Below are 26,317 nucleotides of genomic sequence, written 5' to 3'. Positions count from 1 at the left end.
TATAACGGAAAGACTGCTTTTTAGATTATAAGGAAAAAAGAGAGGGGTTAATGTGGAACAGCATATATAGCTAAGCCTTGCTTTAAAACCTGCTTCTTCTTCCATTGTATATATTATAATGTGACAACATAATGAAATGTCAGAACTGAATAACACTCAACATTGCCTAGTCTAACTTTGGCACAAGCATAGGGTAATTCTCTACAGAATTTAAATATTTAGAGGAATGACTGAGTAATGACTTAGCTTATGGTCATCAAATTCAGTTTTGTGAACAATGAAAGAATAAAGAATTAGAAGGACATCAAGAGGCTTCTGGGAAATAGAGAAAGAATTCACTTTCCAAAACCTAAAATTTTGACTTAAATTATTTGCATGTACGTGTCAAATGTTTAGCCCTGCAAGCTGATCTTTGTTGATCTGGTTTGGACATGACTTTCTATTATCATTTCTTGAGTAGAAGTTGGCTACTAGGGAATAGCTGCAAGTATTAAAACCAATGATTTATCAGAACTTCCCAAGTGGCTGTCATGATCACATCTATTTAACATTTGCAGTGATATGAATATTGGGGAGGGGTTTCTAGATGCGCCATGAAAGCATAGACATTTTCCTTATTGAACAGAGACTTTCCCTGTAGGAGCGAACAATCCAGAGCTAGGAAGACTGACACCACAGGGAGAGATAGATAAAGCACAGCTAAAGGAGTGACCATATTAGAAAGCTCCTTGTAGTAGTACCAAAAATGAATTTTGAACCTCATATGGTGAAAAACCAGATACTTAAAGGATTCAAAAAATATTTGCAGGGACAGTGAAGTGCGCAAATAAAGTGATCTGAGCAGCTGTGTGGGTTTTAAGCTCATAAGGAAGCAACCTCATTGTTGGTAGTTCAAAGATTAAGAGACTGCATTGAAAAAATAGGAAGAGATAATGGACTGTTTAACAATTTGGCTGGATTTGGAACATTTATGGAGAAGGCAGCCACATCACATTTAAGCTGGTGTGCTGCAATTAATGGTGGGGGGAGGATTAAAGAGTTTAAATTTCCTTGTCTAAGATAAGTAATTGCTTGAATCCTTAGCAATTACTAGGTAAGACCACAGATTTTGAGTTGGTCAGAGTGTGATGAATCGCTACTTTTAACAGCACCTAAGGTTCTAATTTCTGAATAATATAAAGTAGATGTTCCTACAATATTTTTTTCCTAGCTGAAACAAAAAGCAGAACATCATTCAGCCCAACTTCTAAGGGTTCTTAGAACTGGTGATGCAAGGACACTGTGCCGGCACAACCAGGCCTCCAAACATTTGAGTTTAATTTTACTTTGAAGTTTTGTTGCATTGTTTTGCCTTCTCTGCAAAACCTTACTTGGCTAAAAATTTCATTGCAATCATTTCATTGTAATTAATGCTTTATTTTTGTATTAACATTTGTTATTTTGTTTTCCATTTTCATTCTAGACATCATAGTGGGATAGGATTTAGTAGTCTCATACGTGTGAATTTGGGTTGAAGAGGCCAGTTAGATTAGTTATCTGGTTATACTGCTGAGTTATTTCCTATCCTGATGGCACTGAATTAGATTGCTAAAGTACAACCTTTACAATCTGTCACTTTTCCAGATCTTTTAAGTGCCATTGATATCATCCTAGAAATTTCAATCACTAGCGTAGGAATATCTTTGGAAATTATTGATGTCTATAATAAGGTAATATGTCACAGCAACAATGTCATTTTTGTATGGATTCCAGCCTGTGTAGATATTAAAGGAAATGAAATGGGAGATAAAGCAGTCAAAAAAGCTTTGCAAAATAATTCAGAAGTCATTGAGAAAAGAGAATTTGGTCAGTCAACAAACGAAAAAGCAAAGCCAAGCAACTAATTCTGGCAGCTGAAGGTTAAAGAGGGGTAAGTTAATTTACAATGGAAGAATATTCTACATCTGTGCCCAGTAACCAAAAGCCACAGAAACGGCAATAAAATCATGCAGATTAATTACACCTATATGCTAGAATGCTTTTTCTTAGGTGTGAGTCCCTTTCATATTCCTTTTCTACAATTAACATTCTCATCCAAGACTGCTTCAGTGTAAACTTATTACAACAGTCAAAATATTGTTCAGCAGTGTACAAGATTTTATACGCAATTTACAAAATCTAATATTTGTAGAAGTGGACACGTTCCTTTATTTGAATAATTGGTATTAAATGCAAATACTGAAGATCCAACAAGAATGAAAAATCAGATAGTACCTTACAGCTTGCAGTTACTGGAGCTAAGACTGTCTATTATGTCATACTTCTATAGCTTTTCAACTAACGTATAAGTAAAATGCTGATACCATATAGTTTGTTATATATGCTTTCTTTAGTGACATTATTATTAAATTTTACTTTGAGTTACTGAAAACCCAGTAAATAAAAGGCTGACCGAAGCACTGTCAATACAATGTTTAGGGGAAAGAACATCACCACTAAAATGTAAGTCAGAGCTGACCATTCTCACTGAACGTTATACTTCAATTATAAAATGTATCCCCAGTCTTATACTGGGGAACACTCTCCAGTGAGAGAGAGTATTTTTAGGATACTACGATCAAGAATTCCAATTCCTTTACTTACTGGAATGGTTGCTTAAGCTAGGGGGGGAAAAAAGAAGAAAAAAGAAATCCTAAAGGCAGTGAAACAACATAGAAACATTGTGTATTGTCGAAACAAAATTCAACAATATACTACTCTAAGTCAATAGGTAGATATTGACCTCCAGTAACATATTATACATGAAGTATGATATCTATAAAATTGTATTTTCATGTATACACAGTATGAGGCATCTTTTTATGCGTGTGTATATGTAAGTTCTACATGTTGTATACCAAACAGTAGAAAGTACATTTGCAAAAATGTAGCTAAGTCTTTTGTACCATACATACTATGAAGTTTGCAGTAAGGTAATAATAGTGGATGATCTGTTACATGTAGAGTCACATGATGTAGAGTCACATGTCCACAGAACATGTCAATGATATTTTTACTCCAATAGTAATACACATGCATTTCCAATGTAGTAATAATTATAGAAAACAAGAAATAATAGAAACTGCATTGATATCCATAAACTTCTTTCCCTTTCCATTCTCATTTAGTATTATTATTTACCTTTATAAAACAGTTAAAAGTGGAACATTAAGCTCAGCTACAGGCATCTTGGGTAGCATTGCAGTAATAGCCAGAAAAATTGAACAACACTATCTATAGATACACTCCCAAATCAATCCTCTGATACTTAATGAAAAAATCAATATGCATAGACACACACAGGAACCTAAATTTAGGTACAATGTAGATTTTTGGACGACACTATTGATGTAATTTTTCAGTGTCTCCCTTTTTGTATGCCCACATTGAGATATCTTAATTGGGCTTGGTTTCCTAGAAGTGATACTCTGAATTGCTGAGCACTCATCATTGAAGGCTACTGTCCTTTCTGGCTTTGGTGGCATACGTATACGATAGGAGCACCACATCCCTATCTGAAAGGGACCCACTACTTCATCCAGTCATGGTCAGAGCATGGTCCTCTTTAGTGTCCAAGGAATAGCGCAATTAAGGAAGAGAGACTGTGTTTAGAACCAAAACCATCAATAGAAATGTGGTATGTAAAAAGCTTTATTTTATTTTATTTTTAAAATCACGTACTGGGAGCTTGACACATATCCATGCCAATGCATGACATTCAATGCCCTTATGCCAGCACCAAAGACTTTCCATCATGGATATCTTAACAAACATTTGACACCATCACATATGGCCTCTTTTCTTCCCTCTACCACGATCATGGCAGGGATTTCTTACTTGTGAGTTTGCAGTGATGCTTGCCTGGCTGCAAAGAAGATGAAAATACCTGTCTCCCCTTGCCTGTCTTGTGTAGAGGCACTTACACATTCTGCTGAAGCAAACAGCAATGGGAACTATGCTGCTGCAATTCGTGTGGACTGCCAGGGGACTTCTGAACTTCATAATGCAAACAAGACTTAATAAGGCATGATGGCCCTGTCTTCAGGAAATGGGAGGCTTTGCCTCAAGGCAGGACAGTGCCTTCTTTCTGTCTGTGGACAGGACCAGCAGCAGTTCCTGGACAGCAGTCACTGCTGTGGAATGCGATCTGCTGCCATTTCACCATGCATTCAACACTCAGGAAAACCCTCACCGTTATTTCAGCATATGTCTTTACTGCTCTGAAAATATAGTTTACCTTTCAAGAGGGGAACAGAAACTGATGACTGTGCTGATCTATATTTAAGCCTGAAGCGCTCTTCCCCACCTTTTGCAGTGGAAGCACGAGCAGTGCAAACCTGACAAGTCATGGCAGCGTAACAGAGCCCGAGGTGCTCACACTAGCAAACTCCCATTCAAAACCTTTCAAAATACCTGACATACACAATTTCATATACACAAGAGCAGGAAAGAGAAATCTATTAGCAAAAGTGGAAAAATTCTTATGACTTATAAAATCTGGAGATGGAAAGTATGGTACTGTGCAAATCACCTTTTTAGAAATTGGTATATGTTTTAACAGGAGTTCAAACATTAAAAAGAAAAGGAAAGGAAAACGGAAAAGAAAACTTGAAAATATTTTACTACCCTCTAGTGGCAGAATGTGAGATGGACAGGAACAGAAAAAGTTCTAAATGTGTATATGCATTTCTTCAGCTATCAAGAAGAAAGTTTTAAAAAGCCTTTATTTTGTATCTTGCTGAATCATACTGGGTAGTATACGACAGAATATGAAGGCAAAACTCACACCGATTTAATTCTTACAGCTGCTAGTGTAGAATGCTTCTTACCATGAGTTTGAGCTTCTTAAGAAAATTTAGTTGAGATATCATGGAACAACAGGATTATTGAAGATATTTTGAATTTTTCATTTAATATTAATCAATGAAACTAACTTAAAATTTTGAACCCCATTTGATACTTAACTGAAAACAATCTTTGTATCTTCCTTAAGGAGTAACACAATGTTCAGTCAAGTTGATTTTTTTTACCAGTTTTACACATTCCACTGACTGCAAAACTCCTTAAAACATTTCAGAGCTTAGAAAATTAAAATATGTTTAAGATGAGAAAATAAAATACATATTAATGCTATCCCAGCTGAAACCAGGACACATATATATATGTGTGTCAAAACAGACAACAAGTATATAGACATATGAACCTCACTGAATATCTGCAAATCTTTCTGTCCCATCCTTAGTTCAGGCAATGGACTCCTAGCCAGTCTGCTAGGATATCAACTTTTGGCATGATCTTGAGATATTTAATCCGTTGTTGTTTCCCCCGCCCCTCTTTTTTTTTTTTTTTTTTTTTGATAGGTGGATAGATGGGAGCCTCAAAAACATCTTTTGATCTAACATGAAAGGCTGGAAACACTGGACTATATTGATGTAAATTAACTAAATTTAACTAATTTAATTTTAAAATTAAAAAATTAAAATTTAAAATTAACTAATTTAATTAATACCCAACATCAAAGCATCTCCATCTGCACCAACACTGTATCCTTATGCCAATGCTCAGTCAGAAGGTTCCAGGGAAAGGTCTTTCTAAATTGTTAATAATTGAAATACAGGCTGACCTTAGGAAATACTTTCCATAAATCACTGATACTACGCTATTTCTTAGCTGACTTTTTACAATTTTTAATGTGGCCCCTCCAACAATTAAAATTCACCCATATTAATTCTCCAACAGATCTAGGTCACTGCTAGGTAGCCATTCAGTTAGCAAATTTGCATCAGACTGTTTGGGATCTTGTCTGAAAATTGGAGATAACTTTCAATGCCTAATTAAGTAGAAGTAAACAATATATTATGGCACGCCCAGCATCCCTAAATGCACCAATTCTTCACTAGAATAGTGGATGCTGAGATACTATGGAACATGGGGAAAAAGAAAAAAAAAGCAGTATGGATCTCAAAAAACACAGTATAGTGTTTTGCACAAACTTCTGAACGGCTCTGCTGGATAGCAACCTAAATCCCAAAAGGCTGGCTACTGCAGAACCAGGTCAGATGTCCGAAAAAAATCAACAGATGAAGCCAGTGAAGCTGTCCAGAGTGTTCATAGTTCAGTCGAGACTGAACGGTCTTTGCAGTGCTATTGCAGCTTAGTATAGCGCCTGAGAGAAAAAGTCTGGCTAGAACTGAGCTGCCTTGGTGCTACTGGTGTCCAGAAATACATACAACACACAGACATTTGAGAGAGTCTTGCATAAAACCTGTTTGCCCTGCAGTTTATTAATTTGTCATTCAGCTGTGCAAAAACATCTATACTACTTTCAACCCAGGCTGTGAAATGGCCAAGAAAACAAGTCTTCACTTCCCTGGGAAAGATCATACTTCCTTTCCTCAAAATGCTCCAATGCCCCTGCTTCGGGGGATATTCTACTATCGCTCTCCTTCTGTTGAGACATATGACTACAAACCTGCTCTTCTCACAAGCAGATAAATGTTTCCTCTCAATCACAGTAAACTATGTCTGTCAGCTGCTCATTTCCTCACAGTAGTTCATTGTATATTTTGTATTGAATTGTATTTTTGCATGAAATTTTCTTGCCTAATTTGAAATGGAAAAAACCCCAAACAAAACAAACCACTGAAAAACCCAAGGAAAATCACTGAGATACTTGATTACTATGGTCTCTTTTTTCTGTTAGTAGCTGCATTTTACAAATAGCTGAATATCTGTACTGAGGAGAACATCACTTATCAGGACATACCTGTAAATAGTTGACAAAGTCAGTTCTTCTGAGCCTGAACTCCTTCTCTGAAGCTCTCTGGACTTGGCCACTCTGGAAAACAAAGGACAATTTCTCGTTTTGCGTCTTTGTTATGGTCTGCTCCCCCCTCAACAGCTTCTGCACTTCTGTGACTGGGCCACTGCTCACTCATGGGTATCCCTGTATCTTTCCTGACCATTATGTTTCCTCATTTACAAACTATTCACAACTGATTCGCTCCTGTCACCTACAGCATTACAATCTGTTGTTTCTGCTTCAAATCTATCATTAGAAAAGTCTTATATTTTTATGTCATTCTTCCTTACCTTGTTACTGTGCTCCTGCCTTCCCTTTTTGGAGATTTCAGTCTTTAATGGAAAATTTTCTTTCAAGGAAATTCAAATAAGTATAATATACTCCTTGGCAAAAAGATACTAGGGAACTTAAAGAGTGTGTACCTTCAATCAACTTCTAATACAACTACAGAATATTGTACTAATCAGCTACCTGCAGTCAGTGATTACCTGCAGTCTTTAATTTGCCCAAGTCCTTAAAAATTTCCCATTGTTCATATTATATGCAGCATTAACAGAAAGTTGTCTTTTCAAGCAGTTTCTGAACCAATTATACATACGAATTGGTCTGAACTTTTCAATTGAATTTTACTTTTTGGGCAGATTCCACCCTCTATCTTCATTAGCTATGGAGCAGGAATTGCTAAAGTTCCTTTATCAAATCCCATGCATTATTGTAATCAAATAATATCACACACAATATTGTAGTGCAAGCAAAGAACTGTATGTATTTGATCCTTTATAATCTTATTCCTATTGTAGTCTATACAACAGATAGAACTTTGATTCTGTACAAGCAATTTTTCTGCCACATTTTTTTTCCTGTTCAATCAATTTGTCCTTGTGGAAATGACAACTATCAATTCCACCTGGCTAATATAGGCATGCTTGAGGAAAACAAAAATGTCACTACTTTCAATTACAGGAGCAGAAGATAAACATCAACTCATTATAGATTACTTAAAGCTTCAGTCTAAACTTACTATGAATTACTTTCTAAATCTAAATGCCAATATTATACTTAGGTTTATTGATTTAGACATATAAACCTATTTACCTTTCTGGGTCAGAGTTTGCTTTTCTTTTGTAAGTAACTGGTTACTAAGGGAAGGATAACAGTAGTGGTTTTGGATAATAGAAAGAGTTTGCCTCAAGTGTCCAGCTTCATTAGTAGGTGACAAAAGCCTGTTTTTTTTCAGTTTTTGTGGCATGCAACGCATATGGCACTTCAATGCGTACCAGACCGCTTTTGTATTTTACATAATGCTCGAGTTTGAAATTAGATGCTGGAACTCCAATTCAAACCAGCACTTTGACATATACAAACAGTAAAGGGACTTAAGAATATGCTTGAAGCTAAACAAGTTCTTCATTGTATTGAGGATTCAGAGAGGCCCTCTCTAAATTCAGTTAATTGGACAAGAGTCATTGCATCAAAGACAAACCCACACAATGGACTTCATATTTCTTAGTTATTCTTCTCCATTCCTTATGTAATTACCTGTTTTGCAAATTCTAATAAGAATCATAAGTCTCTAAAAAGACAGCTTCTATCTTTCCCCTCCCATTCTGATGCCTCTGCTACATGTTCTTGGCTACAGAAGTGACGATGGTAAAGGGTGTAGCAATTTCCATTAACATTTCAGAGATTTTTCTCAGAAGCCTGGGAAAACTAAATTACTTTCCTGAGGCCCCACAGACAAAACTTGCTACTAAAACCCAACATTACCAAAATTTTAAACAATAAGAACTTCAGCAGCAGGCAGAAGGATGAGAGAATCAACTTGAGGAAACCAATAGTTAATGAATTTGTTCCAAATAAGACTGATACTCACCAGCAAGTCTCCTTCCCAGAGCAGTCTGTACCCAACACAAGCCCGCCATGCTCTGGACTGCAAAGAGATTCAACCCAGCCTTCAGCCTGAGTGCTGAACCCACGCCTGCCCCTCAGCTGAATGCTGCTCTGAGCTACCCTGACACCCTCACAGCTGCTGGCAGGATTACAAATCACACCCTCACAGCTGCTGGCAGGAAAGCTTGAGGAGGCTTTATCAGGGTAAATTGGGTGCAGGTGTTGGACCAGTGATGGGGCTGCAGCGGTGGCCTCTGTGAGGAGAGGTCGGGGTTGCCTGGTGCCAGACACAGCCGGTTCCCGCCAGTCCCACCACAGGCCGCAGCTGAGGCCGTCAGTGGTGCCTGTGGGAATGCATGTCTAAGGAAGGGCAAAATGCTGCCTGGCAGCCAGGGGTGAGGGGAAAAGTGTGAGAAATGGCCTGGGAACAGCAAGGCCAGGGAAGAAAGAGGCAGAGGAGTGCTCCAGGCCCGGAGCAGAGATTCACCTGCAGCCTGTGGAGAGACCACGGGGCAGCAGATACCCACAACTGCAGCCCGGAGAGGAGCCCGCGCCAGGGCAGGTGGATGTTTCCTCACAGGAACTCTGGCAGAGGGGAAAGGTGTGAGGAGAAAGGAGCAGCAGAGAGGAGCTGTTATGGACTGAGCACAACCCCTCCCCGTTTCCCCTGCACTGCTTGGACAGGGCGGGAAGGCGGAAGAGTTGGAAAGGAAGGAGCGAAGCTGAGCCTGGGAAAAATGCTGCGTATCTGTGTGAGAGGAAGGTGTTGTTTTACATTGTCTTTGTTTCACAATGAGCAAATCTATTTTAATTGGTGATAAATTAAATTAATTTTCTCCAAGTCAAGCCTGGTTTGCCCATGGTGGTCACTGGTAAGCAATCTCCCTGTGTTTAACTCAACCCACAAGCTTTTTCATCATGTTCTCTCCCCCTGCCCTGTTGAGAAGGGGGAATAAGGGAGCAGCTGGGCAGGTGTCTGAAAGCAGTCAAACCAACCCACCACACTCAGCTAGGCTTCGCTGCAAGGCTTCGGCCCTCTCCCTCTGGCCCTTCTGCACGCGGGTGTCAGCAGACTCATTTGCTGATGCAGCTTCTCTCCATCTGCACTCTTCAGGTGCTCCAAAATGGCCACCTTCTTCAATAGCAAGTGGTAATACTCAGTTTCCTACTCCATATCAAGCATAAGATCCATGCTTTCTTCCCTAGAGCAACCCACTTATAAGGGAAGCGGTAGATGATAGGAAGCGCACAACACAGAGCTGCTGCTTCTTCCCTACCTTGCCTGTTTCCTATTCCCATAAATAGCCTAGGCAAAGAGGGATGAGGAATTCATTTTCATCCCCACAGCACTTGCTATCACATGCTGGAGCAGATGTTATGTCAGGCAGGTCTCTGGCAGTATCTACTACATTTACCTATTTTCCTTAGTCTTTGTTCCCCTTCTTGCTAGAAACACCAAATGAAGAGTAAAGCAATGTACATTTGGAGAAGTACTCTGTAACATTCCAGGTATTTTAGTTTAGCCAACTTTTCCCCCAAAGGGCAGCACTACCCAGTATAACTGAATAGTGCTGAGAAATCTTTACACACACACTGCCTTGCTGAATGTCTCAAAGGAACATTTTAATGAGTGTCAACCAGTTTTCATGATCCAGCTCTTAAATGTAAACTCATAGGAGACTTAACAGAATGGCATTCAGCTTCTGCTGTGCAATCAATTGCTGCTTCCTTCTGATATGTTCCTGCCCGCCCAAAAAATTCAGGTACAAACACTTCAAACAGTGTGATCCGAATACTTATGATGGAGATTAAAGAAACAGAGATTGGCACTTTCCTTCTGGAAGTTCTGAGGCAAAGTAGGTTTTGGTTTTCTTTTCCAATCAGGAAGAAAATTATAGTCTACAAGTAGTAATTAGTGTTTACTCTACATGTCTACTCTGATTTATTTTTGACGATTAGGTTTGCAACTGACTTCAAAGCATCTCTCCTGATTGAAATCGTAACCAACCAAACGGTGAGCAGTAAAAGTGTTATGTTTTGGTTCCTATTACATATTTATGATGCCAAATATAATGAGTAATTTCAGAGTGGAGATTATCCATGCAAAATGATATCTTGAAACATATGGTCTACAGAAACCAGCAGATTATTCGCCATGCTATTGTGCAGTATTTCTAAGCTGGGATGCAGAATCCTGTTTTGCTGTCAAGGTAAACAGTCTGGAAATAGCAAAAATCTGACCGGTGATCTAAACAGCTGAGATAATAGCACATAGTGATCAGTATAATGGTAATTCCATCCAACCTGAACTTTCTTTTGACATTTAGTTTTAGAGGAAAGATACAACAGAAATATACAGAGGTGATGGTCTTCACCCAGCAGAAAGCTGCTGGAGTTGAGGGTGAGGAGGAAGGGGGGGTTCTGCATCTTCATGCATTCTGGCAGGTTATTTACTCTATGCAATAATAGGTAGATAACAGAGTCATCCAAACCACTCAAACAGCTCCTGTGATCTGCTGCTGAGTTAATCTATTTTTCCTTTCACCTTTCTTGCAATGCAAAGAGCTAACAAGCTGCTTTAAATTTTGGTGCTCCACAGCCAGCATTTTTATAGAAATAGAATGGGGAAACATCTGACAGCATAAAACACAACTGTGGTGCTACCTGTGAGCACACAGAACAGTCCAGTAAAGAGCACAGATGCTGAGGTGTTCTACAGCCTATTTCAAGTTCTTGGCTTTGTATATCCTAATCTGGATAAGGGTCAATAATGATTGGGACAATAAAGTCAGGAAGAATAAAGGACAAACCTACAATACTGTATGCTATATCTGGAAAAAAAAAAACTTTTGATAAAAGAATCTTCTTATGAATGGGGTTTTAGACACCAGTCATCCAGGATGGGGAGAAAAATGACTTTGTGTACGAGAGCTGTGTAAAGTGACTGCATGCTTTGATCCTTGGGTCAGGATCCTCACAGATCTGGAAAACAAAAATGATGATGGGACGCAAAACCTATCAACAGTCACATGCACCCTCACTTTCTGCATATTTCAGACAATCTGCAAAAGAGAGAATCAAGGGAAAAGCATACAGAAATATTTCAAAACTTTTCAACCAGAATGGCATCTGATAGAGATTCCCGACCCTGTTTTTTAGCAGAATTTTGGCCCTGGGAGCAAACCAACCTATTGCCAAGTGGCTCTATTTGTGGGAGCTGTCTGCTCACATCGACAAGGATTCCTGTTGAAACTGCTCACTCATCTCTTCCAAATATCTTGTATGTGAATTGATTAGGAGTGGGCTTCACTTGTGACAGTCTACATTCACAGCTTTGTTGCTTCTCAGCAGACTAGAATGAAGTTGCTTTCCCTTTTTAGTTTAGTAATACACGATGGTGGAAATGTCTGTGATCATCTCTATGTGGTTATTCAGGAGAATCTCACATACACTGTGGACATAACAAAGCCTGAACATCCTGATGTGAAGGAGCCGCTACTCAAAAAACCTCTGACTTGAGCCAATTGCTTGTCTGAAGTGACTCCCTAGCTCTGATGAATGTGTTCGCTGGGAGTATTCTCATCAGTGGAGGAGGATATAATTGTATATATCTGACACTCTCTTGATACTCTACATCAAATCTCCAAAGAAAAGAATGATAGTTGGGGAGTGATCATTTGCTGAGAAAGTGACAGTCGTTCTGACAAATAAACTGTATAAAGCCACAGCTGCAGGACCCAGAGATGAAGCCAGGCATTAGATGTCATGAATACACACAGCTCCATATGTTCCATCAGAGAGTGGCAGGTTTATAACGTAATGGGCTGTCATGTTGAATGGAAGGTGATTAGAGGACCTGTATAGAGGAAGATAAGTCTTTATAGAAGGGTAGCGTATGATTGTCCCAGTGAACTCTGTGGACTGAGCCAGAACAGGACATGATTTTTTAGAACTGTAGCACTTTTACTGGCCCAAAATGTATGAGTAACAACAATTAGGGCTCAATTTGCTGAGCTAAATTAAAAAAAAAATTTTTTTTACTTGAATACTTATCATACACAATATGAAATTTCTATGTGATTAATTCAAAATTCCATAATCCTATTTTTCAATAAAAGTCATTCTTCAAAGGTAACAGTTTCCATTAAAAGGAGTTGCACTCGAATTCTTAATATGGTAGTATGAAACTACATAACACCTAAAGAAGTCAACAGAAATCATTATGTTATTGAAGCATTATCTATCTAATTATCTATGCATTTCAAGCATCATTATTGACATTTCGGTGCTTTTTACAGAAGTTTTGATGAAAACTACCTAAAACTGAACCTACATCTTCAAAATCCCAGCCCAGTGCTGATATTCATACTTAGAACAGTCCTCTCATATTCATTGAAAATATAAATAATATTGATAAACATTAAAATTTCAGGTGTTACTCTTCTAAATATCTTTGACAGATTTATAGGCAGTCTAACTCATAAATGGAATTAGGCTCTAAACAAAGTCAGGGACATTCCTTCACTCAGGTAAACTTTTTTGTCTTAGCATTCTGCTCCCAATACAGATTTTTTTAAAAAAGGCCAAAAAAGCATAAGTACTTAGAAGAGAGATGTTAGCCTCCTTATAATTTTCTTCAAATATAGTTATCGTCTATTGTATTTTATTTACCATTAAAATATCATTAGAAAAAGCAAATAATCTTTTTCTTGGAAATGTCTTCATAAAAACTAATTTCTAAAATCCTGTGAAGACAGCTGCATTCACTATGTAATGAATATTTATTTGCATCAGTATGAAAATGCTCTGTATTACTAACGGTGCACTTATATTTCAAACATAACCACCCCCCCAAACCTGTGCAGTGACTTATGAAATGATCCAGCAGAGGGACCCCTTCAGTTAAAAATTAAAAATCATCCATGAATCAACCCTGGAATCAAAACCCACAAGGGTTTTATTTGGGCACACAGTCCCAGATAGTCCCTAAATTAGTAAGATCACACAAAGTGTAGCAATATTTCTGATACAAGACAGAGAGGTTTAAAACATAATAGTAAATTCTCTCTTTGTGTTCATACATTTCCAATAAAAAGATGCATAAGGTTACTTTGCTATGTGATATTTTAAGAATACCATTCCATTACATATTGTTTGGGCTGACTGGTACCACCGTCCCCACGTTGCTAAATAACACTAGGTCAGTATTTGAGGTAAGAAAATTAGCTAGACACATTGTCTGTTATTACCTGACAGTAAAATAGGAAACAGTGCTATGTCAGGAGCAGAAATTAACATCAAAAATGTCTCTTCCTTATTTAAACCATTGCCTTCCTTAGAATTAAACAGGATGTCCATCGGAATTTGACCATATGAAAACAATCTCAAACTGAAATAGCACAGAAGAAATGTCTGAATTCGTAAAGCATCCTCTAATGTTGGAATTGAAGCATGTTGATGACTGGGGCTGAAATACGTATATTTAGAAAGTACGGTTCTGAAGCAAACACTTCCTAAATGCATCTTTAATTTGAGGGGAAATTTTCTCAGGGAATGTATCTTTTGCAATAGTTGCCATGGCAGCTTACCCAGTCATGCCGTTGTAGAAACGATTAATTTTTCACATTATAGGAACTTGGTATTTTATAACTTTCTGTTTTTTATTCTTAAATTCTGTGAACTCCCAGAATATTATTTCTATCTATTCATAAGTGGTAAAACCTTTGTAACCAATACTTATTCACACTGCAATATGACAAACTACCATGCTTCTAGAACATTTATTCTAGAAACCAAAATTGTAAGCTATGAAATTCTGCTAACACAAATTCAGAAAAGATAGCTTATTGTGCTGTCTGTTTTACAGTGCTTTACAATGTTCTAAGATATTTATTACATGTAAAATGCTACTTTACAACCTGGGCCATAACATAGCTATAGTATTACATCAAGACTGAAAAGTAAATCACTTTCCACCCACTACAAATTTAACCAGGTTGTATTTCTTTGATATGTACTATTAACATTCAGATATGGTTTTGAGACACAAAATAGCTGTGGGGAAAAGCATTTTGTTTTATAATCACTATTACTGTTTCATAAATTAGGGTATTTACACATAGAAAGGTAGTCTGGAATCTGTAAACCCCTTACCTTTAAGGGTACGCCTCTTTCATTAATAGACAAAGTTCACAATCCAGCAACTTACTGTGATTAGACAGCAAACTGATGGCAAACTTATCTTTGAACATATTTATTAATGATGATATAAAAAGACCCATTTTTCTGAATGTAACAGTGGTGGTACAAAAATAGCAACCCACAAGGAAGCCATTTCCCTGCACACAATATAATACTTTCACTGTGCCCTTTGTCTAAAAACTCATCTCCTTCCTCATCAGGCCATCTTGAAGCTTCCTTCCTTCTCTCACTGCAATTTTCACCTATCCCCTTATGTTATCTTAATAACTCAAGTCCTCCTTCAAACATTCTTGCACTTGCATGGCCTTGCAGCACAAAGTGATTGTCAGGATGTCAGCATAAAGTGATTATATTTTTTTAAATTTTTCATCAATTTTGATGGACATGTAAAAATTTACCTAAAGTTAAAAAATAAGTTTGTGAAATATTTTTTTAATTAAGTATGCCAAGATGATGGAGAAGTTTATATATGTATCAGAGTAGCAACATGGGAAATAACAGAAAACAGTTTGCAGAGAATTATTTTATGACAGGACACAGTACTGATAATTTGTCATGATAAAATTTTCATTTAATGTTTCAACAAAAGAGACAAACATTAAACATAAATGCTTTTCTCTGTTCACAGGCTATCTTGATCTCTAATTTTCACATTCCTAATACTTTTTGGGTTCTCCTTTTCCCAAGCACTGCTAGAAAGAAATGAAATCCAACTGTATCTACCAATACATACACAGGATTTTTTTTCCCCACAGAAGCAATGTGATGATAACTATCACATTGAAGACAGATGGCAGATGCTAATTTCTACCCAGCTGACACACAGCAAGTTTTTGATCACCATGTAGGGAAAGAATACAATAACTTGTAAGTCAGTTTGAAAGCCTCATTAGATGACCTGAATTTGCTGGGCAGAAAGCATATGGTCAGCAAAACCAGAAAGAAATGCAAAGGTATGTGATTACTTTTCCTGTCTTCTCAAACCTGCCTATTTGAGTCTATTTGAGTATTTCTACAGAGGTTTCTTACCTCACACACACACACAAGCATATTTATATATATATATATAGATAGATATAGGTAAGTAAGTAACTGTGAAATTGAGGAACCCTAAACAGTATATATATATCTCAATATCTATGTAACTATATATAACTATATATATATTAGAATTTCCACCCACGTTTCTAATTCTTGCAGTTTTACAGCACTTACATAGTAATAGTGGCTGAATTCTTAGCATCTTGGGATTACAGAAACTCGTCACTAGTCATTTAAAAATGTTACATTTCTGGAGCACACAGTTAAAGAGAAAGGGAGAAAAAGATAAATTCAGAACTATAGGTCCATAAAAAAAATTTCTCATTTTTTAAAGGTTGTGGTCTGACTGTACTTCATTGCTGAACACTTCAGATTTACAGCAGTGCTCAGCTCTACTGCATAGAAAGTATATGCCACATCTCATTTACTAAAAACTGAACTCACAGTACATCAATGTGCTTGAAGATCATATCAAACACCATGATTCCTGTAGCACGGTTATAACAAATTTACCTCCAAATGCACTTAAATATGGAATTTCTTCCTGTACATTGTCTCTACTATAAAGCTGTCCCTACTATAAAGCACTTATACCAGAACACTACTTTCTCTCTCTCATCAGCAGGTGGCTTGCTTTCTCCTATGTTAAAAGTTCAAGAGCTCAGTCCAGCGAGACACGAAGCATTTAAACAAATGGCCTTTATGAATGACTAAAATTTGCTTTAACTAGCAAATAAAAAATGTTAAAATAAATTATTAATACTGGAGAAGAATTGGGGTAGAGGAAGTATGAAATCTCAGAGTTTGTTTCTTACAGAAGTCAGTTGTAATGTGTTGTGTTCTCACAACCTGAGAATCTCAAATGCAGTTCCAACTCCTTTTGTGTAGGTTATATAAAACACATTTAGCATATTGCTGTAAGATGGATAAACAGTATATTCAGGTAGACGGGCACCAGTACAGAATCAAGACACAAAGTAATTCTCCCAGCCTACTCAGTAAAGCTTTTGCAGGAATGATTTTGGATATTGCATTTCAGGAGGAACATGGAGAGTGCCTAGACGACAGCAGTGAGACTGATTCAGGTCTACATTATCTCAGAAGCGAGAAAAACACATGCAAAAAAAGACTGCAAGAATCTGGTTTACTCTAGGCTAAAAAAGAGAAGATCTCTTTAAGTCTCAAACAATTCCATGAAGAAAAAGGGAAAAAAATCTACAAATACATAGAGGATGACCAATAAATAATGGGCTTAAATTACAACAAGAAGAATTTATTTAGCCCTTGAGAAAAAATTATATTGTTAAAGACAGACAAAACTGTCATGGAAGGGACTGTGAAGACTCCACTGGCAGAAGCTTTTGAGAACAAATCAGACATCATCCATCAGGAATTACAGGATTTGACCCCTCCCTCGGTATTCAAGCTTGCTAACCATTTGAGGAGCCCTTTAATCGTACTTTAAAAAATCCGTAAACGGCTCCTTTATGTAAACTACACAAACATCACTGCATTCCCAGCTCCGTAAGAATTTAGAAGTATAGACACACTTTTGTTTGCTCAGCAAACCAAAAATTTTTTATGTTCTCCAGACATAGTCTTTCTCATAGCTTACCTCAGTGAATAACACATATCCAAAACACTACGATAAATAAACAGAAAAAAAGAAACATGGAAATAGGAGACCATGAATTCACCCAAGGGAACCAGGAAATTATAAATATTTAATGCATTTTCAAATCAAAATCATGAAATCCAATAGTCTGATGAGCTATCTGGAAAGGATACTGATTTTCCTTTTTGAATTTTTCTTCTTTTTCTGTTTTTCAGCTCTGGATATTTATATATTATTACAATCTAGCTACAAGCTCCTATATAGCAGCTTCTCATGTCTGCGTATTAGATCTTTTATTGATTGGATTGGCAGCCCTGGTGATTGCTAGAAGTTTTCTTAGTAGCGAAATAAGCCAGAAGATAGTGACGACATCATCACATTATAGCAATGCTTCTTGCTATTTTCAGGATCAAAAGCATCCTGAAGACTGTGAAAAAAAAATAAAGCTAACTACTGGTAGCACAGATAACAAAAGAGAGACAAGTAACAAGATTAGACAATCGTTTAGGGAACCAAAGATGAACAGTGATGAACATGTAGCTGGTCTGCTGTGACAAAGCGGGAAGAGGAGGCTCTTCGTTGTTTTTACTGGCAATAGCTAAGTTGGTGGCTACCTCAACATCCAAAAAAAAAGTCATCAAAAACATTAAAAAAAAAAAGAAGGGGAACCACCAAAATAGAGGACTGTACTGTTCTTTTTTGTCATATCAATCTGTACTGACATTAAAGTTTGTGCAGTATCTATTATCTATACTACACTACTTCGAATCTAATGGCAAAAGATTTTTTAAAAGCTCAGCTGGAGAGATGAATATGCTATAAATTATTTTCAGTGGTATTGCTTGACTTTTTTTTTTTATTTCAATGGCATTTATTTTTCCCCAAAGCAATTTCAACTATTGCCCTACATACCTTTTATTTAATTTAAAATCAATAAAACAATGGGCATATACCCTTGGTATTCAAAAATGACGTTTCTTCTTTGTTTTTACAGCACACAAACCAAACAAAAATCAATACTTTATCTTTCTACACTTGAATAAAAAGGGTAATAAAGCAGCAGGCTCACAGTGCTATATAATATTGATTACAAAGTCTTTCAAGATAAATTACTAAGATTTAAAAATAATTCTTGGTAAGCCAGCACTACAGGTTTTTTTATCAGTTACCACAACAGTTTGGGGGAATATATGCATCAGTATATGAGCTAAAATACATTACACTAGGTGTAATTCTTTGTAACACTCTTCAATGAAAAATGTACTCATAGGCCATGTTTAAAAGCAAATATGTTTTACATTTTTTCTGTAGGGGAAAATGAGGCAAATTTCATGATAGAATTCATTGATGACAGTCCGATACTTGTGCAATATATGGAGAATCATACCTAACAGCACAGATTAGCATTCATCTGGAATCAAATTGTCGTCGTTAGCAGAAGACAAAAAAGGTTATTCTGAAGGCATTACTTCTTTTTAAGGAAAAAAACCCCCAAACCTCTTCAGGATAGGCCTTTTTGGTGAATATTACAGCACAGTCAAGATCTACCTTAGTATTATTTATAAAGTATGTTATGGAGAGAAATTGAAGCTAACAAATTTTTATGTGTCAGCTTAAAGGGCAACCTGTTACATGTTGTCTTGAAAGGATTGCTTTAACAGATTTTTAAATTTAAAGTTCATTCCAATATGAACGTAGCTCACTTATTAATTTTATTTTCACAGTACAATTTTAATGAATCATTAGCTGCCGTTGAAATGTGCACATAAAAACCTAAATTTTAAATGTTGTAAATGCAAAGTTATTAAACAGTTTGACTCAGAGGACTATGAGACTAAACAGAAAATGGGTTTAGCAGACTGGAAGTGGTGGTATGTTGCTGAATATTATTCTGTAGAATAAATGAAAGCTGTTATCAAACCACCTCACCGTAATTCATCTTAATGTGTTCACTGGTCTCCTAAAATACTAATTTCCTACCAATACTGCAGCATAAAATACGTAACATTATACCATGTGCTTTATCTTGATCCTCAAAGGACATTCTTAGTTTACAAAAAAAAAGTTCATCTTTAACTCTCAAGAATTGTTATTTCTTAACTTTGCACCTATCTTGTACGAAATCTTTCTATTGTTTCAAGAAGGCTTAAGATTTCTGGAGAAATTTGCTAAGGTATTTAGTAATTTTACTTGAAAACTGTATTCTTCCATTTACACAGGGTAATGTTGTACTTTGCACTAAGTCCCATGGCTAAATGAAATTTTTCCTGGATAAATTAGTGCGTAATGTGATGATGCCAAAACCTGACCTACAGTTTTCATGCCAAGGTAACTTTTCTTGCTCATTTCTCTGATATCAGTGCTGCCAACTATTTTGGTGCACATTATCATTTGATTCAAGGCCATCATTAACATTGACTTCAGGACTGATACCAGTGCCAAGCAGTCAGAGAGATACCATGCTAGGTGGCACCGAGGTTGGCGTGTTCATACCCTGAGTGTACAGCCCCTGACACACATCAGGCTCAGGAATTCAGATTGTCTCAGCAAGGTGCAGAGCTCCACACTTATCTGCAGGAAGCCAACAGAGCTCAGCACAATAGTTGTGACTTTATACCAATTCCTTCTCACAGCTCGATGGACACACCAACTATGAGGAGTCTTCTTCCACTTTCAAAGGGGTTGGGTGACCTTTTACAAAGCTCACCAGTGCACACTAAGAGTGTCCATAAAAGGAGTAAGTAGCTATGCAATGAAATTTTCCACTTTAGCTAACTGCAAACAAACTCCCCCAGACACATATGTCATCGTAATATTCTGAACTGCAATGTAATGTGCAGATGCTTCGCTGACAGAAAGCTTCATGTTCTACCACGATTTTAACATTTCTTCAAGGTTTTCTTTCAACAGTGAATGTGGGTTCAATCCAGATAAGGATTCCTTAAGTCAAAATCCAAAAGCTTACTCACTTTTTCCTAGCAAACATAAAGACTATACTAAAATTAGACCAAAAATACACCCTCCAAAAGATGAGAGTTTAATAAAAGTCTATTCTGCTTTGAGACTTAAATATAAGTTAATGTTGATATCAAATGAAGGAAAGCAGAATCATATTTCTGCAAAATAAAAATTTGAATAAAAATCAACAGAATTTAGACATCTAAATCCCAATTTAAAAACTCAATAATTCACGGAATTTAACAGAAACAGTGAGAAGAGATTTATGTTATTGATTTTTGATGCCCAAGCAACAGGAAGTAAGGAAGAAGTATCTGGTAGATTCTTCATTCTTTTCCAGTGTAACATGTGATTAGGAATTTTATTTTTAAAGTATTTACAGAAATTTTCATTCTGTGTCATCACTATTGGCTCCTGACTTAAAAAATAAAGATTTAAATAATCTCCACATTTAAAGAAATGAAGATTGAAGGAGACAGACCAGATAGCCAGCCATGCTGATTTCCAGCAATTTTCTGTTGCAAAATTCAGTTTACACATGAAGCTTTAGAAGGAAGATGAAAAGACAGATTCCTCATCTCTCTAGGCTTTTGGATGCAATTTTAGGAAAAAAAAAAAAAAAACAATTGTAAGGCCAATGAGCTTTTATAGTCCATTTTTGTGTCTGATAATCCTAACTTAAACTAAAGCATCTGGCACCCTGAGCTTGACCAATGGTTAATTGCTTTTCTTTTTTGATATATTCTTCGCAGAAAGCAGAAATGAAATTCAAGGCTATATTTACCTTTCTCACCTGGCTAAGTTAATCCGGAAGATGTTTAAATAATCAGGTAAAAAAAGTCAGAGGTACACACAGTATTCTGTCACATTTCTATTAAAATCACGTCAGCGTCTGAAAAAAAAACTGCACTTCACACAGCATAATGCTATTACAGCCCTCACATAGGAAGCAAGGGAAAAGTGCCATCGTATTCTCATGGAGAAATTTAGTCACGACTGCTAATGTTAAAATTTATACAGCTCAGATAGTATTTAAGGGATCAAAACTAGTTGGATAAATTTTGACATAACCATATCCTGATGGAACATGTTTCCAACCAAACTGGAAGCATGCAATAAAAGTTAAGTGGAATTTTCTTTCTGACATCATCCTGTTTCGGCATTTTCCCATTTAAGTATCTCTGCTATCAGTTCCAAAATTGCCACTGATCTTTCATTCAGTATTATAGGATTAGTTAAAACATTAAACTAAAATTGAATTAAAATTAAATTAAAGTTAAAATTAGTTAGCCCCCACAGAATAGTAAGGTAACAATTTCTGGAGCGATTTCTGAAATAATTATATTTAAAGACTGGAAAATTTCCTGCAGTCCTAAGTAACACACAGTGGTAGTGGGCAGGCACGACACAATCTTCAGGCTACATGTTGTTCAGAAAGCAGAAAGTAGAGACCTCAGGAAATGATCCTTGGCAAAGGCGTTGTTTAATGTAGATGCTGAAGGAAGTTCAATGGAAAACGTTTATCAGAAATTTCCGTCCAGAGAGGAGATATGCTGTTTTAGGGAAAAATGCAAATATTACTCAGCAGACCAAGGGCAAAGGAAATAGGAAATGGGCTAGAGAGTTCTCTGAAATAATCTGTCACTGAAATGTGAGAAAACATACTCGTGTGTTGGCAATTCTTTTATTTTAAAGCCTTCCACAACTCCAGATCCTCTTGCAGCATTGTGCCATTATCTGAAAGTTGGCTACTTCCAATTCAAACTTCTTAAAGGTAGGATAAAAAGCTTAATTTCGTTCCTATCTTGACGTATCATTTGCATATTTATTATTTGAGCCTTTGGAATAAGTCATACGAAAACCATGAGCTTATCACGGAAATAATACATCTTAGAAACGTTGTAACAGTTGACTTCGCTGCTTTTTACAGCCTGCAGAGAAACACCAGTGAGTCAGTCAAAAGCTTTTAGGAGTCTCTCTAGCTAAAAGGTCAGAGTACACCTCTGCGAAGGGTGTCACCTCTGAGCCTGCCAGTGTTCGGACAAGGGGTGGAGCGGTCCTTTTGGTAGCCGATGCAGAGAAGAGGAAACATACCCCTCATATGCAACAATAAACTCGCATGTGGGTAGGAAAAAAGATTGTGCTTGGAACGCCGCATTTTTAACCTTGAAATACTTGGCTATACAGGCACTAAATGTCAAGAATGCCTTAATTACAATGGTATAATTTAGAACATGTAGGTTATGGTGAACTTCCAAAGAAAGCCAACCTCATTAATGATTTAAATTACAGGTAATAAAGCTGCTTGTACGAGTGAAGACAAAAATATATGCTTATTAACATTTAACTATTGATATTTTTATCATAATATTATTGGTGAAATGAACAGAAGAGTAAGTCCTTATGCAGTGGAATATACTAACAACCCTTCCTTCAGCCGTATCTTTTATTCTCCACTGTGATGAAAAAAAAAAAATACTTTCTCAAAGGTAAAAATGAATGTTGGAAATCATAGCTGCTGCAATTAGAGTGGCATTATCTTTTGGACTCCAATATCCTTGAGTTGTTATTTAACAAAATATTACCGGAATTGTAGTAATGCCCCCAGTTTGACAGATGCTTTCCAGGCTTATCTGAAAACACAGTGAGAAAAAGAGAGGAGTACATTATATGGAATATTCACACTGTTTAATTCCAGATACCAATAATATGAAACAAAACTCTCTAGATGCCTCAGCAGAAAGAGAGAGGCTCTCCAGAGGGTGATTTAGGGCAATTAAATTAGGCCCATTTTTCTGAATTGCACTCGAATGGCTCATAAAGCTAGGCAAAGCAAATATGAACTGCAATGTCTGGTATCAAGAATACACAAAACAATTGCAAGCCAGGAAGAAGCAATACGCTAGGAAAATAATCAGCGTGATTGCAATCTTGCACTCAACTGGGTGCTTGTCTCTGTATACCTGCTCTCCTGTCTCCATTGTTCACTGGTCGTATCTTTTCCCTCACACTACTTTCTGGTTTAAACTACAGTACCATGTGTTCCCCACCATTTCCTTCATTTATAACATAGATAAATAAATGACTTCATCAAGAAGGATTCAACTAGATAGTGTACTCACATGCCTAAATGCTTACAACATTTCTGAAGTAGGCTTTAATTTATTGTACACGAACAGAGGAAGTGGATCTTTATAAAGTGTCTCCTCAGTGAGGAAAAAACAGTTTAAAAGTATCTCATTCATAAAACTCGATAATATCAAGAATGCTAAAATGACCATGGCTGATACAGATAAATGTGACAGTAAAATAGTGAGAATGCAACAGAACTGAAGAGCAGTGCATAAGTACAGAAGCAATTTAAGCTTAGCTTTGTTGAAAGAGAAAAGGGCAAATAAATTAAACAAATCAGTTGGGAGATATGATCACATCAGAAAACATTAAAGATGTTCTCAGTAGCTTTGTTTTTATTTCTGTAATTCATTATGCTTCACTTGGCAATACTGGGAGGACTGTGAGGGGTTCCCCGAGTTGCGTGGCCAGATCTCTGGGTACGTACCGATTTTGCAGGGCACGGATGCTCTGCAGTGAGCTTGGCAGCCCTGGCTCCAAGACGCACATCCTGGCAGCAACTCAAAAGCAGAATTGAGAGCCCTGAAGCCCTGAACCTGCCCATTGAGCACACTGGGGGACTGACTGGAGTATTATAGTACTGGCTTGTTTTCCAGCTGTTCCTTTGAAAGGGAACCTGAGTGCACAATAGAGCAGGGCACCGCATGGTTTCCTCCCGTATGGAAGCAGGATGCAGCAAAGCGTGCCTGGAGAGCAGCATGGGGACGGCCTCAAGAACTGCTCTAAAGCATAGACTCAGCCTGTATTGCCAGCATGTATCATACCTCTGCCACGTCAGTCAATGAAAAGGATGCTGAAGTAATCTCTATATTGCACTTTTTGTTTTTATTACTAGATAAGTCAAACGGCTTGGCAGGGGGGAAGGAGTTAAAAAAGGGAAAAGCTATATACATGAAGAAAATAATCCAGTCACCTCCAAGTTTCATGACATTTATATATAATTAGATAGTTTCTCTTTTTTTAAACACTGGGTATCTTAAAGCTATGTAGGTAGTGGTGACAGCTAACTATTCATATGCCTATGTAAAGTGAGATATCAGATTCAGATAAATTTGTCTAGGAGAGTTCATTTTAAAAAACCCACCACATTGCTGGTAGTGTCAATAAAAAGCACTAATCTTGCCTAATTCTCTTACGCAGTAGAGCTGACCCCCATTGGACCAGGTTTGGGGAATAAGTTTGGGAATATCAAGGGGATGAGGAAGTCTGTAATCCTCTTACTCATCCTAAAAATACTGCATGGATAACCATAATGTTTAGGTTCAATTGTAAGAACCACCAGTCTGGTTGTTTATTTTTAAACAGTTCATTATTTCTACTGTTAATTGCTGGTAGATATATTGTGCCACCTACTGAAAAACAGACAATGTATTTATTGCTTTTTAGTCCTGCAATTAAGAGAGAGATTTATCTATTTTTATTAAATCTGAACACTTTCAGACTGTAACAAGAACATATCACCTTTACTTACACTTAGAGCTTTACTGTCAAAAAACTAACAAACAAAAAATACCCCTCAGAAAACACTTGACATAGAGCAAGATAATGCATCATTTTAAGTATCAACTTCTGCAAATACCATATCTAATAAGTCTTCTGTATTCATATGAGCATACTCTGAGGCAGGAAAACAAGAACTGAGTAACTACATGTCTGTAACTCTTGGGGAACTGACCGTTTTCCACTTGAAAAATGCCTGTTAACACAATTACAGCCATGCAAAGTTGTTGGTTCCTTAACACTCTTTCTCTTCTGATGAGACATAGTTGATTTAAACCCGTATGGAGTCAAATATGCTCTCTCTAAATATAGAAGGTCAAAATAGGCAGTGATGCCAGGATATGTGAAACAACTGAATCCACAGATGTCCATTTTAGACAACAAGAAACAAGTTACTCCTGGGCCACAGAAGACATGAGTAATCTCAATATAAAATACACATATGTGATATACAGCTATTATAAAATTCCCAGTTAAACTCCTTTTACAATATGGTACTATCCTATACTGGTACTATATAAACAACCTTAGAAAACATCATCCTACAGTTGTCCTATAATGATATAGCTACAATATCTTTTAAAATATTAGGCGGTGCTAAATTGTCATGGCATCCTACCTCTTCATTTTGGACCAAACTGTGCAGCAACTATTTTGCGCAGTTTAGCAGTACCTACTTTGCCACAGAATATGCAAAGATGAAGTAATCCTTACAGTAACTATGTGTTCAGCAGCTATATTCAAAAGTTTGCCTCAATGAGTCTTCAAAACAACCAAATGAGGCAGGATTTAATTATTTGACTTCAATATCAGAAATAAAATTGCATACTCTAAAGTGTGCAACATTTGAATGTTTTGCTCAGAAAAGGAACAGGATTGTCTACCTCTGTTTCTCTTAAGGAAATATGAAGTCCTTACATGAAACCTTGTTTACTATATGCTGGATAATTATCTTGTCAAATAAGACAGTGTCAGTTTTGTTCCATTAGCTGTAGATACTATAAATGACATGGAAAATGTCCAAGGAATAATAATATCTAGTAACACCATCCCTTGGAGGAGTTTTGGGTTTTTTTCCCTCTCTCTCTCTCCACCGCATATTCAGTGTAGAGAATTTTTAGACAGAAAGGCCCCCAGATTTAGTCCAGAGACTGAAGCGT

At 36.9% G+C, this 26,317-nt stretch overlaps 1 protein-coding gene across 1 annotated transcript in view; it reads right to left on the bottom strand.

Annotated features, from left to right (window-relative positions):
* LOC148056741 (uncharacterized) overlaps positions 1 to 26,317 on the bottom strand; it is a 236,146-nt gene that overhangs the window by 154,954 nt on the left and 54,875 nt on the right. The window contains exon 3 of the mRNA XM_087749119.1: positions 6,785 to 6,856. The gene's annotated coding sequence lies outside the window, so the exon portion shown is untranslated. The remainder of the gene's footprint in view (positions 1 to 6,784; positions 6,857 to 26,317) is intronic.

Source organism: Nipponia nippon, unplaced genomic scaffold (genome assembly GCF_047370975.1).
Source record: "Nipponia nippon isolate SJK-2023a ecotype South Korea unplaced genomic scaffold, ASM4737097v1 scaffold_12, whole genome shotgun sequence".
NCBI lineage: Eukaryota > Metazoa > Chordata > Aves > Pelecaniformes > Threskiornithidae > Nipponia > Nipponia nippon.
Note: the sequence above shows the minus strand (reverse complement) of the source record. Positions and strands in the feature narration are given on the sequence as shown.